The sequence below is a fragment of the Triticum urartu genome, chromosome 6A (assembly GCF_056163025.1).
Source record: "Triticum urartu cultivar PI428250 chromosome 6A, HENAU_Tu73, whole genome shotgun sequence".
Lineage (NCBI taxonomy): Eukaryota > Viridiplantae > Streptophyta > Magnoliopsida > Poales > Poaceae > Triticum > Triticum urartu.
Genome location: NC_141878.1, coordinates 587,009,842 through 587,023,682, shown reverse-complemented (window position 1 = coordinate 587,023,682; position 13,841 = coordinate 587,009,842).

Genomic DNA, 13,841 nt, shown 5'->3' with positions numbered 1-13,841 from the left:
AAACCCTACTCCTGCTTTGTGGTTTGTATTGATTTCTTGCTCGGGAGAGTGGAGTGCTACAGTACACTTCAGCAGCTAGCAAGACCGAGCGTGAGTGTTCCAACTAGCTCCCCTCTTCTATGTTTCACACGGGCCTCCTTTTATATGCTCAAGGGGTTCCCGACAGGTGGCAACGGAGGTAAAGGGCAAAAATGGAAAGGTGCTGTGGTAGGCACAGCTACCTGTTACAGTGTATCATACCTAACCCTGACGGCAGGGGACAAGGGCCTTAAATGCCCGTCTGTGTCGCCTAAACAGTGCGAAAAGGGACCGCCAGGGACGCCACCGTTCGCCACGATGGCGATCTTGTCGGCGCTGCTTGCCACAGCACGCCGCTGGCTGCACAGCCTCCCGCCACGTACGCCCGGAAGGGTCCCAGAACGACACGTTGGTGGATGTACTGGAGCGCGGGCCCAGGGAGGTGGCCTGTCGCGGCAAGCGCCTTGCCGCTGCCGTTGTCTTGTCGCGCCCGGGAGCTTGTCGCTCACCGGGCCTTGCCGGGGCGCGTGGTTCGCCGCGGCAAGTTCCTTGGAATGCCTTAGGCGGCCTTCCTGGCAAGCTCCTCTTGCCGGGGTCTTTGGATGCTTTTGCTAGCCTTCCCGGCAAGCTCCTCTTGCCGGGGTCTTGTCTTCTTGGCTTGGACACTTTGTTCTTGAATGGCTCCAAAGGAACCACGGAGGACCTTGGCGGTCACCCGGCAAGCCTTGCCGCGGGATGCTACGACTGCCCGTGCACAAGTTCGGGATACTAGGGTACCCCTACTCTAGTACACTGACAAGAAGAATTCTGATTGGTTCGGAAAATCAGTGATTTAAAATAGTTTCCAAGTGCTAAAGATAGTGTTATTTTGTGAAGGGAAATCGTTGTATCCGGTGCGCCGGCCGAGCGTTGCGCCGGGCGACGCGCGCAGCGTACGATCGTGGGTGTGCCACGTCTTCCCCCACGCGTCTCCTCGTGGGCCTGCAAACCATTTGCAGCATCTTCCTTATCCCATCGCTCAGTCAACACAACAATTTCTCCCCCAAATCAGAGCACACCCCTTGCTGCTCCTGCGGTGAGCGTCCATCATCCACCTGCCCGCGGTTCTGCGGGTACACCTCGAACGGCTCTGAGCCGACCGGCCCAAAGTTTGGGCCGGCGCGCCGGCGCCTAACAGTCGTGGCCACATTCATGGCATAGTTTGTTCAAATGATCTCATATTGTGCACAATGGTGCATCTTGGAATTCCAAACAATGTTGCCTAAGGGAGTTTTCATTTTCTTTGCACGGAAAATTCATTTTCCATTTTTCAAGTGCCCGAAATGAGTTTTTTTGTGAAGGACCTACCATATATTTGTTGCAAATTGCACCAAATCAATTTTATAAAATACTAGGCCATATTTAATGCACAATTGACCAAATGGTTTGGTGTAAAAAGTTTTGATCCACCTCTGGTGAAAAAGACAAATTCCCGCCGATTTAGTTGGAAGCGGGTCAAATTTGAACTACGGCTGCCTCATAGTTTGCTACTTATTTTTTCCAAAAATCATTTCTAGTTACATAAGTATCTATTTAATCAGAGAAACACCAAAAAAGTTCCAAGATTCAACCACTAGCTAGGAACGGTCATTCCAGCCGTTTTGACCGCATTTTGAAACGGCACTAGTAGAAAACAGGGCTTTGGTCCAGGCCGGGTCAGCCCATTAGTCCCGGTTCAGTTTAGAACCGGGACCAATGTGGGCATTGGTCCCGGTTCGTGAGCCCAGGGGGCCGGCCGGGCCACGTGGGCCATTGGTCCCGGTTCATCTGGACCTTTTGGTCTCGGTTGGTGGGATGAACCGGAACCAATGGGCCTCGCTCCTGGCCCACCACCATTGGTCCCGGTTGGTGGCTTGAACCGGGACCAAAGGATCCCCTTTAGTCCTGGCTCATGTCACCAACCGGGACCAATGAGGTGCCTATATATACCCCTCGCTCGCGAGCAGAGCACCCCAGTGCTCTGTTTTTCTCTGGCCGAGGGGGAGAGGGCTTTGTGGTGCTCTACCTCACCTCCTATGCACATGAGGTGTTCGATGGAATGCCCGAGCCACACCACTTAAGCTTTCTCCTCTCGAAGCTCGACCTCCAAGCTCCATTTTCCTCGAGATTTGTCTAGATTTAGCAGTCCGTCACGCCCCGTCCCCGTCTTCACCGCCGTCGATCACCCGCGCCGATCTCATCACCGACACCACCGTGGTGAGCCTCTTGTTCTTATCTTCTTTCTGAAAGGAAAAATATTCTTACTTGTATGTTTAGATAGATACTTGTATCATTTTCTTACATTTATTATTGCATCTTATATAGTGCGATGGTTTTGGTATCCGCCCCCGTTGGCCCTCGTCCTGTCTATGATTCGGATGTGGTATGTATATTATCTTTATAACTATTGGTTCATTTATTGTTTATGAAAATTGTGCCGACCAACGTGACATAGATTTTATTTATCTAGGATGTATGTGAATCGAAAATGCCAACCGACCCTATTGTCGAGAGGTTAAATTTAGTTGAAGAAGAAAACAATTTGTTGAAGGAAAAAATAAAAAAAATTGAGGAGGAGAAGATGATATTGGAGTTGCATGTTGCGGATGTCGTCGATGATCACAAGATCAAGATGGATGCAATGCGCTTGAAGATTAGAAAGATTAGAAAATATGCCATTCATACTGAGGCTTGGTATCATTATGCCGTTGGATCAATTGTTACCTTGGTTGCGATTATGATCGCATTTGTTTTCGCATTGAAATGTTTTACATAGTTTCAATGTATGGTTTAATTAATTAGATGCTCTGGAGAGCTATATGTTGTTAGATGAGAACTATATATGCACTTTGGTTTTAATGTGATGATGAACTTCTATTAATTTGGACACTTAATTATATATAATGCATGCAGATGAACCGGCAATGGATGTACGGTGACAGACACACCCGCCAGTACATTAAGGGCTTGCATGAGTTTTTTGATGCGGCTGAGGCGAACAAGCAGAATGGTTTTATGTGTTTTCCATGCACTAAATGTGAGAATACGAGGTCTTAATCTAACCGGAAAATCCTTCACTCCCACCTGCTTTACAAGGGTTTCATGCCACACTATAATGTTTGGACGAGGCACGGAGAAATAGGGGTTATGATGGAAGACGGCGAAGAAGAAGACTACGATGACAACTATGTTCCCCCTGAATACGGTGATGCTGCAACGGGGGGAGCTGGTGAAGATCAAGAGGAACCAGACGATGTGCCCAATGATGTTGCAACGGGTGAAGCTGCTGAAGATCAAGAGGAACCAGACGATGTGCCCGATGATGATGATCTCCGCCGGGTCATTATCGATGCAAGGACGCAATGCATTAGTCAAAAGGAGAAGCTGAAGTTCGATCGCATGTTAGAGGATCACAAAAAAGGGTTATACCCCAATTGCGAAGATGGCAACACAAAGCTCGGTACCGTACTGTAATTGCTGCAGTGGAAGGCAGAGAATGCTGTGGCTGACAAAGGATTTGAGAAGCTACTGAAAATATTGAAGAAGAAGCTTCCAAAGGATAACGAATTGCCCGACAGTACATACGCAGCAAAGAAGGTCGTATGCCCTCTAGGATTGGAGGTGGAGAAGATACATGCATGCCCTAATGACTGCATCCTCTACCGCGGTGCATACAAGGATCTGAACGTATGCCCGGTATGCGGTGCATTACGGTATAAGATCAGACGAGATGATTCAAGCGCTAGTTTCATCAATACCATTTAGCATCCTCTACCGCGGTGCATATCAAGTAATTGTTTTCTTTGTCCGGCAGGGTTTGGAGAAAATTCACCAGAAAAGTTCCGGGACTGCCGAAGGAGCTGGAATTTAGACACCCGAAAGTGAGTACTATAGTAGCATGTTCCGTTCATCAATACCATTTAGCATTCTTGCTTATCAGTTTGATTGACCTCTATTTCTTGTAAAGTGGTTGTGGCAGGAACAAGGGTATGATTTCTGTGGATACTACGTCTGCGAGTCCATCCGCCACACGACCTGTCAGCGGGGCGGGTACTCTGACGAACAATATGAAGTACGTAAATAACAACATTCACAATTTTATTTTATTACCATCATTTGTATTGAGTTTCATTCATTCATATATATATGTATTGACCCCCTTCTTCAAATTAGATGTTTCGGAAGCGGGATGAACTCCTAGCACCAGCTCGCATGCGAGCAATTCAAGAGGAATTGGCGGCATTCTTTCTTGACCACGTGATCGCTGAAGACGGAGAATACTATGTGGACCATGAGTCCATATGATTATATTTGTAAGAGATAATTATTGTATATATGTAGCCGGTAGTGTCGGATAGATATACGAGAACTTGTTGTTCGACCAATATCTCGGAGAAGGAGAGGTGGTCGATATCACTTCTCTCTGTATGCATATATGTTCATGACGATCTTCTGTTTCCTTCGTTTGCTTAATTACTAGCTAACTAGCGTGTCTAGTCCTCTCTATATGTATGTATAGTACGTAGCGTCGACCAAGCACGGACATAAGAGAGGACACTTCTCTCTATTAATTATAGCTATCTAACACAATATATGAAACACCTAAATTAACCCCCCAAAACCCCCAACCCCCCCCCCCCCCTTAAAAAAACAAAAACCCCAGCCACAGAAATGCTGACGCGTGGATGCCTATTGGTCCCGGTTGGTGCCACCAACCGGGACCAAAGGGTCTCCTTCCTGGGCTCCGCGCACAGGCCACGTGGAGGCCCATCAGTCCCGGTTCTGGATTGAACCGGGACTAAAGGGGCAGGAACCGGGACTAAAGGCCCTTACGAACCGGGACAATAGGCCCTTTTTCTACCAGTGCGGGCATAAAAAATTCAAAAAAAATCAAAAAATTGGAAAACCTTCGCATTGTGTCATTATATGTGACCAAGTTTCCGGAAAAAAAATAATAAACTTGTAATACGATAATTATTTTAAAAAAGTGTTCTGAGAAATGAGCTATCATGTGTGAAGATTCATGGCTTTCAAGCCAAATTATCAATCTTATGGCCACATTCATGGCATAGTTTGTTCAAATGATCTCATATTGTGCACAAGGGTGCATATTGGAATGACAAACAATGTTGCCTAAGGAAGTTTTCATTTTTGTTGGACGAAAAAACCATTTTCCATTTTTCGAGTGCCCGAAAGGAGGTTTTTTTGTGAAGGAACTACCAAATAATTGTTGCAAAATTGGACCAAATAATTTTTATAAAATACTAGGCCATATTTAATGCACAATTGACAAAATGGTTGGGTGTACAAAGTTTTGATCCACCTCTCGTGAAAAAGACAAATTTCCGCCGATTCAGCAGGAAGCGGGTCAAATTTGAACTGCAGCTGCATCATAGTTTGCTATTTATTTTTTTTAAAAATCATTTCTAGGTACATAAGTACCTATTTAATCAGAGAAACACCAAAAAAAATCCAAGATTCAGCCACTAGATAGGAACGGTCATTCCCGCCGTTTTGACCGCATTTTGAAACGGGCATAAAAAATTCAAAAAAAAAATCAAAAAACTGGGAAACCTTCGCATTGTGTCATTATATGTGGCCAAGTTCCTAGGAAAAATAACAAACTTGTAATACGGCAATTATTTTAAAAAAGTGTTCTCAGAAACGAGCTATCACGTGTGGAGATCAATGGCTTTCAAGCCAAATGATCAATCTTATGGCCACATTCATGACATAGTTTGTTCAAATGATCTCATATTCTGCACAAGGGTGCATATTGGAATGGCAAACAATGTTGCCTAAGGAAGTTTTCATTTTCGTTGGACGAAAAAACCATTTTGCATTTTTTGAGTGCCCGAAAGGAGGTTTTTTTGTGAAGGAACTACCAAATAATTGTTGCAAAATTGGACCAAATCATTTTTATAAAATACTAGGCCATATTTAATGCACAATTGACAAAATGGTTGGGTGTACAAAGTTTTGATCCACCTCTCGTGAAAAAGACAAATTTCCGCCGATTCAGTAGAAGCAGGTCAAATTTGAACTGCAGCTGCATCATAGTTTGCTATTTATTTTTTCCAAAAATCATTTATAGTTACGTAAGGACCTATTTAATCATAAATACATGGTTTGGTGGTGATACGTCGAGGTTTGGGCAGTGGCCGAGGGCCCCAACTCTAGAGCGCGTAAACTCGGATGCCCGTCACGTGGTCACCGCGTGACCGTAATGTTGCTATGTGTTATGGGTGGCCTAGGCATGTCTAGTGCGTTGGGCACTCCCCAGGTTGGTGCTAGGAAGAAAATTACAACATAAGATTCTCACGGGGAGACCGATCGATGCTCAAACATGAATTAGCAGCCAAGTGTTTGATTAGCGGTACGGGAAATGCACATGGCCAATGGGCGTGAGTTTTGGCTGAGGATGATCATCTACTAAGGAGAATGTCTTCACAAATTTTTAGCTCAAAAGGAGGATCCTAGGTTGTTACTTGCTTTGCAAAGTACCACGCTGGACAAAAATATGAATGTTGAAGCTGGGCTCAAAATAATGAATGGAGTGAGCTGAAATTTTGTGGAGGATGGTTATTTGGGCATAGGAAAGCATTGTAGAAAACTGATACCATTTGGACATGCCAAAGTAGTACTTCCTTCACAATGCTCTTCTATGGACAGAAACTTGGGAAAACTAGTGAGAGAGATTGGATGAAAGAAATGAGCTCAAAATTGGTGTAGGTAAGTTACTTAGGTATGGTCATGCGCTGGTAAAGTTTCAGATAATTTGGGTAAGCCTAGCTAGTACTTACTTCACAAAGCTTCTCTCGAGGTAGAAACTTTGGAAATTTCCGGAGAAATATTTACTAGGAAAATTGAGATAAATATTATCATGTGGCAATGATTTGGGTATGGAAGAGTGCCCGAAAAGTTTGAGGGTAATAGGAGGGGTCTATATAACACTTGCTTTGCAACGTGCCAATTTGGCCATAAAATATAAATTGAACCTGGGCTCACATAGATGATTTGACTGAGCTGCAATTTGGAGGAGGGTGATAATTTGGGAATATGAAGGAACTGTATAAATTTCATGTCATTTAGAGATATAAAAAAGGTACTTCCTTCAGAATGCTTCTAGGTGGACAAAAACTTTGGAAATTTGCCGAGGAATATTTGCTAGGAAAATGGAGCTGAATTTTTTCATGCGGTAATGATTTGGATAGGAAAGAGTGCCCAAAAATTCCAAGGGCAATCAAGAATATATAAATAGCACTTCCGTCATAAAGTGTTGTTGTGAACAGAATAGGAAAATGAATATTGTTGAATTAGTTTTGAACTAGGCAAGGAAGGATTTTTACATATTTGATGAAGATATGCCCCAAACAATTTATGAGATTTTTTTGGGAATTTTGGGAATGATAGAAATATAGGTTGCTTCACAACCTAGGGCAAAAACTGCCACATGGACATGACACATAGGCAAAACTGATGAGATGGCGCCTAGTCATCACAACCCACCACAATCTACAAGGCTATGACCATCTATATTGGTCATTAACAACTAGAAATAAGGCAGCAGACTAGCACTGTTTGCTTTGTGACCATTTCGTGTAAGGAAATTACGACCTTTCTGACCAAAATGGTCGCAATGGTTTAGGGTTTGAAGCGCCCTGAACAGCTTTTGACCAATTGGTCTAAAATGGTCATAAATTTATGACCAATTCTTCGAGGGTCACTGACAGAAGGTCATAAGTTGACATATTTCTTGTAGTGACACGAAGTTTTACCCAGGTTCGGGCCCTCTCGATGGAGGTAAAACCCTACGTCCTGCTTGATTAATATTGATGATATGGGTATTACAAGAGTTGATCTACCACGAGATCAGAGAGGCTAAACCCTAGAAGCTAGCCTATGGTATGATTGTTGATGTATATCTTGTCCTACGGACTAAAACCCTCCGGTTTATATAGACACCGGAGAGGGTTAGGGTTACATAAAGTCAGTTACAATGGTAGGAGATCTGAACAACTGTATCGCCAAGCTTGCCTTCCACGCCAAGGAAAGTCCCTTCCGGACACGGGACGGAGTCTTCAATCTTGTATCTTCATAGTCCAGGAGTCCGGCTGAAGGTATAGTTCGGCTATCCGAACACCCCCTAATCCAGGACTCCCTCAGCACCCTTGGACAGATTAGTACCATTATCAGTGATAATGCTGTGTGGAAAACCAAACCGGAATATCACCTTTTTGATGAATTGAACCGCCGTGGCCGCATCACACTTACTGACTGGCTCTGCCTCTACCCAATTGGTAAACTTATCAACCGCCACCAGCAGGTGGGTCTTCTTGTCCTTGGACCTCTTAAAAGGTCCAACCACATCGAGCCCCCAAGTTGCAAACGGCCAAGTGATTGGAATCATTCTTAATTCTTGAGCCAGAACATGAGCACGACATGCAAATTTCTGACAACCGTCACACCTCCTTACCAAATCCTCAGCATCAGCATGAGCCGTCAACCAATAGAAGCCGTGACGAAAAGCCTTAGCCACCAAGGATTTTGAACTGGCATGGTGACCACAATCTCCTTCGTGGATCTCATGCAAAATCTCACAACCTTCTTGAGGAGACACACAATGCTGAAACGCTCATGTGACGCTGCAATGATGTAGCTCCCCACTGACAATGGTCATAAGCTTGGATCGCCGGATTATCTGTCGGGCCAAGGTTTCATCGTCTGGTAACTCGCCCCGGTTCATGTATGCAAGGTATGGGATTGTCCAATCCAGAATGACATGAAGAGCCGCCACCAATTGAGCCTCGGGGTCAGGGGACAGCCAAATCCTCCTCCGTAGGTATCTTGACTGACGGATTATGCAGCACATCTAGAAAGGTATTGGGTGGCACCGGTTTACGTTGAGAGCCTAAGCGACTTAAAGCATCTGCCGCTTCATTCTTTCGCCGGTCTATATGGTCAACCTGATAACCCTTGAAATGACTAGCCATTGCATCCACCTCTCGTCTATATGCCGCCATGAGTGGATCCTTGGAATCCCAAGTGCCAGATACCTGTTGAGCCACCAGGTCCAAGTCACCATATCACTTAACCCGGCTTAAATTCATTTCCTTAGCCATCCGAAGACCGTGGAGCAAGGCCTCATACTCAGCTGCATTGTTAGTACAAGGGAAGATTAAACAGAGAACATAACAAAACTTATCACCTCGTGGGGAAGTTAATATGACTCCAGCCCCAAGCCCTCCAATTGCCTGGACCCATCAAAATGAATAGTCCAATAAGTGTTGTCTGGCTTTTCCTCTGGTGCTTGCAGCTCTGTCCAATCATTAATAAAGTCCACAAGTGCTTGGGATTTGATTGCCGTGTGAGGCGTATACTTTAGCCCGTGAGGTCCAAGCTCAATAGCCCATTTAGCAATCCGGCCCGTTGCTTATCTGTTTTGGATGATATCTCCCAAGGTGGTTGAACTGACCACTGTGATAGGATGACCCTAAAAATAATGCTTGAGCTTCTGGTTTGCCATAAAAACCCCCATACACTAGCATCTGCCAATGTGGGTATCTCTGTTTGGACTCAATAAGCACCTCGCTGATATAATAAACCGGCCGTTGAACCAGATACTCTTTTCCAGCCTCCTTGCGCTCCACAACAATAGCCACACTAACAGTGTTGGGGAACGTAGCAGAATTTTAAAATTTTCTACGCATCACCAAGATCAATATATGGAGTCATCTAGCAACGAGGGAGAGAGGAGTGCATCTACATACCCTTGTAGATCACGAGCGGAAGCGTTCAAGAGAACGGGGTTGATGGAGTCGTACTCGTCGTGATCCAAATCACCGAAGATCCTAGCGCCAAATGGACGGCACCTCCGCGTTCAACACACGTACAGAGCGAGGATGTCTCCCGCACCTTGATCCAGCAAGGAGGAGGGAGAGGTTGAGGAAGAAGGCTCCAACAGAGGCACGACGGCGTGGTGGTGGTGAAGCTGCAGTACTCCGGCAGGGCTTCACCAAGCTCTTATGGAGGAGGAGAGGTGTTGGGGAGGGGAGGGGCTGCACCTTGGATGTTGTATGCAGCCCTCCCCTCACCCCTCTATTTATAGGGGAAGGGGAAGGGGGCCGGCCCCCTCTAGATGAGATCTAGAGGGGGGCGGCGGCCAAGGGGAGGGGGGCTTCCCCCCAAGCAAGGGGGCGCCCCCTTAGGGTTTCCCCAAACCCTAGGCGCATGGGCCCTAGGGGGGTGTGGCACCCCAGCCCACTTGGGCTGGTTCCCTTCTCCATACAGCCCATAAGGCCCTCCGGAAGAGGTGGCCCCTCCCGGTGGACCCCCAGAACCCCTCCGGTGGCCCCGGTACAATACCGATATGCCCCTGAACCTTTCCGGCGACCGTATGACAACTTCCCATATATAAATCTTTACCTCCGGACCATTCCGGAACTCCTCGTGACGTCCGGGATCTCATCCGGGACTCCAAACAACATTCGGTAATCACATATCATTTATCCTGGTTCATGCGGCTAAGGCATTAGTCCCGGTTCACCTGGGCCCTTTAGTCCCGGTTCGTGCCACGAACCGGGACTAAAGGGTGCGATGCCCATTAGTCCCGGTTGGTGGCACCAACCGGGACTAAAGGTCAACCAACCGGGACTAAAGGTTAGACCTTTAGTCCCGGTTGGTGCCACCAACCGGGACTAATGGGCTTTGAGGCATTAGTACCGGTGCATGGCACGAACCAGTACTAAAGGTCCCATTTTCAAACTCCCCCCCCGGTGGACCGCCTTTTCAGTTTTAGAAAAAAAAAGAAAATAATGGAAATGTCAAAAAAATAAAATAAAATAAGTTTCCCATGTGATATGTGGTCTAGTTGTTGGGAAAATTTACAAATATGAATTTCGATTTTATTTACAAAATCTCTCTGGAATTTGTAAAATGGGCATCACTTTTGCATACGAACTCGGATTAAAAAGTTTCTTATATGAAAAATCATCTACTCGAAAAGTTACATCTGATGGAGACCGCCTATGGCCTGTTTGCAAATTAGTAGAATCCTTAGATTCCAAAAGGAAAAAAATTTATGCTCAAATTTCAGTTTTTTTTAATTTTCATTAAATCTGGTCAAACTACTTATTCACGAAGTATTAGTGTTACTAAATAATTATTCAAGAATATTAGTGTTATTAAATAATTATTTCAGTTTTTTTGAATTTTGGTCATATCTGGTCAAACTATGGTCAAACAATGGTCAAACTACTTATTCAAGAAATATTAGTGTTACTAAAAAATTATTGTTTTTTAGAACAATAGTTTCAAACTCGAACAGCGAAATGTGTGACTTCATGCTCAAGCTAAACTCCTAAGGGTTAATAGGATTGACATCTTACTATTGTCAGGAAAACAACGAGTGCAGACTTGGAAACGAGGGAGAATAGAACCCGGAAGTTAAGCGTGCTCAGGCTGGGGGAGTGGGAGGATGGGTGACCGTCCGGGAAGTTAGATGATCAAAATGATGAGGGGTGATTAGAGATTAGATTGAGCAGTGATGAGGGGTGATTAGAGATTAGAGGTTACAAAAATTCAGAAATTTGAAAATAAAAAAATTTCAAAAAAAAAATCAGAAAATTTCCTTTAGTACCGGTTGGTGTTACCAACCGGGACTAAAGGTGGACCGGCCACGTGGAGAGCCTTTAGTCCTGGTTCTGGTTTGAACCGGGACTAAAGGCCCTTTTTCTACAAGTGTATACAAGTCTTCCTAACAACCCTAGCGTCACCAAACCTTAAGTGTGTAGACCCTACGGGTTCGGGAGACATGCAGACATGACCGAGACGACTCTCCGATCAATAACCAACAGCGGGATCTGGATATCCATGTTGGCTCCCACATGCTCCACGATGATCTCATCGGTTGAACCACGATGTCGAGGATTCAATCAATCCGTATACAATTCCCTTTGTCAATCGGTACGTTACTTGCCCGAGACTCGATCGTCGGTATCCCAATACCTTGTTCAGTCTCGTTACCGGCAAGTCACTTTACTCGTACCGTAATGCATGATCCCGTGATCAACCACTTGATCACATTGAGCTCATTATGATGATGCATTACCGAGTGGGCCCAGAGATACCTCTCCATCATACGGAGTGACAAATCCCAGTCTCGATTCGTGCCAACCCAACAGACACTTTCGGAGATACCTATAATGTACCTTTATAGTCACCCAGTTACGTTGTGACATTTGGCACACCCAAGGCTCTCCTACGGTATCCGGGAGTTGCACAATCTCATGGTCTAAGGAAATGATACTTGACATTCAGAAAAGCTACAGCAAACGAACTACACAATCTTTGAGCTATGCTTAGGATTGGGTCTTGTCCATCACATCATTCTCCTAATGATGTGATCCCGTTATCAATGACATCCAATGTCCATAGTCAGGAAACCATGATTATCTTTTGATCAACGAGCTAGTCAACTAGAGGCTCACTAGGGACGTGTTGTGGTCTATGTATTCACACATGTATTATGATTTCCGGATAAAACAATTATAGCATGAACAATAGACAATTATCATGAACAAAGAAATATAATAATAACCATTTTATTATTGCCTCTAGGGCATATTTCCAATAGTCTCCCACTCTCACTAGAGTCAATAATCTAGTTACATTGTGATGAATCGAACACCCATGCAGTTCTGGTGTTGATCATGTTTTGCTCTAGGGAGAGGTTTAGTCAACAGATCTGCCACATTCAGGTCCATATGTACCTTACAAATCTCTATGTCTCCATTTTGAACACTTTCACGAATGGAGTTGAAGCAACGCTTGATATGCCTGGTCTTCCTGTGAAACCTGGGCTCCTTGGCAAGGGCAATAGCTCTAGTGTTGTCACAGAAGAGAGTCATCGGGCCCGACGCATTGGGTATAACTCCTAGGTCGATAATGAACTCCTTAACCCAGACTGCTTCTTGTGCTGCCTCCAAGGCTGCCATGTACTCCGCTTCACATGTAGATCCCGCCACAATGCTTTGCTTGCAACTGCACCAGCTTACTGCCCCACCATTCAAAATTTACATGTATACGGTTTGTGACTTAGAGTCATCTAGATCTGTGTCGAAGCTATCATTGACGTAACCCTTTTCGACGAGCTCTTCGTCACCTCCATAAACGAGAAACATTTCCTTAGTCCTTTTGAGGTACTTCAGGATATTCTTGACCGCTGTCCAGTGTTCCATGCCGGTATTACTTTGGTACATTCCTACCAAACTTACGGCAAGGTTTACATCAGGTCTGGTACACAGCATAGCATACATGATAGACCCTATGGCCGAGGCATAGGGGACGACACTCATCTTTTCTCTATCTTCTGCCGTGGTCGGGCATTGAGCCATGCTCAATCTCGTACCTTGCAATACAGGCAAGAACCCCTTCTTTGACTGATCCATTTTGAATTTCTTCAATATCTTGTCAAGGTACGTACTCTGTGAAAGACCAATGAGGCGTCTCGATCTATCTCTATAGATCTTGATGCCTAATATATAAGCAGCTTCTCCAAGGTCCTTCATTGAAAAACACTTGTTCAAGTAGGCCTTTATGCTTTCCAAGAATTCTATATCATTTCCCATCAACAGTATGTCATCCACATACAATATGAGAAATGCTACAGAGCTCCCACTCACTTTCTTGTAAATGCAGGCTTCTCCATAAGTCTGTGTAAACCCAAACGCTTTGATCATCTCATCAAAACGAACGTTCCAACTCCGAGATGCTTGCACCAGCCCATAAATGGAGCGTTGGAGCTT